Raw genomic sequence first — 1330 nt, forward strand, 5'->3', positions numbered from 1 at the left:
CTTCGAAGAAGACAGACGCATGGCCTACAGACATATGAAAAAATGCTCACCATCCTTAATCATCAGAGAAATGCAAATCAAAACCACTCTGAGATATCATCTAATGCCAGTTAGATTAGCCTATATCACAAAATCCCCAAATCACAGATGTTGGCAGGGTTGTGAAGAAAAGGGAACACTACTACACTGCTGGTGAGAATGCAAACTAATATGTCCCTTTTGGAAAATCATATGGAGAACACTCAGAGATCTAAATATAGATCTATCATTTGATCCTGTAATCCCTCTGTTAGATATATATCGAGAAGACCAAAAATCATGCTACAATACAGATATCTGTACCAGAATGTTCACTGCAGCCCAATTCACAATCGCTAGGTCATGGAGGAAGCCCAATTGCCCATTGACTCATGAATGGATCAATAAATTGTGGTATATATACACCATGGAATACTATACAGCCACAAAGAAAGATGGAGACTTTGCCTCCTTCATGTTTACATGGATGGAGCTGGAAAATGTCCTCCTTAGCAAAGTATCTCAAGAATGGAAGAAAAAGTACTCAACACTATTATGAAACTAATTGTTAGCTATCTTAGGAAAGCTATAATCCAAATGGAGTCCCAAACTATGGGGAAGGGGGAGAGGAAGGGGAGGGGAGGGGGGAGGATGTGTGAAGAGAATGATATTGTGGGGATCATGCCTATGATTTATCCTATTAGGGTACATGTGAATTTGTCTAAAGGTCAAATGTAAATGTCTTAACACAACAATTATGAGAAAGAAATGATGGCTATGTGAGCCAGTGAGAGTTTTTCAAACTGTATATGGAAGCAACACACTGTATCCTATGATAGAATTAATGTACACAATTATGATCTAATAAAAAATATAAAAAAATTAGTATTCAAATAATGTACTTTGGTCAAAATTAAATCCAATTTATGTGAGAAAAAAAAGAAGAAAATCACCAAAGTTTTGGAATAAAATTATAATAAAGAAACAAATTATCAAAACCTGTGGGATAACACAAAGGCAGTCCTAAGAGAGAAATTTATAACATTGGAAGCCTTCATTAAGAAAACAAAGAGAGGAAGCCAACAACTTAATGGATCATCTCAAGCAACTGGAAAAGGAAGAACATTCCAACCCCAAACCCAGAAGAAGAAAAGAAATAACCAAAATTAGGGCAGAATTAAATGAAATTGAAAACAAAAGACTCATTCAGGGGCAGTGCCTGTGGTTCAAAAGGGTAGGGTGCAAGTCCCATATGTCAGAGGTGGTGGGTTCAGTTCAAAACCAGCCCTGGCCAAAAAAAAAAAAAAAAAAA

Source organism: Otolemur garnettii, unplaced genomic scaffold, assembly GCF_000181295.1.
Source record: "Otolemur garnettii isolate 467f Iridium unplaced genomic scaffold, OtoGar3 scaffold00219, whole genome shotgun sequence".
NCBI lineage: Eukaryota > Metazoa > Chordata > Mammalia > Primates > Galagidae > Otolemur > Otolemur garnettii.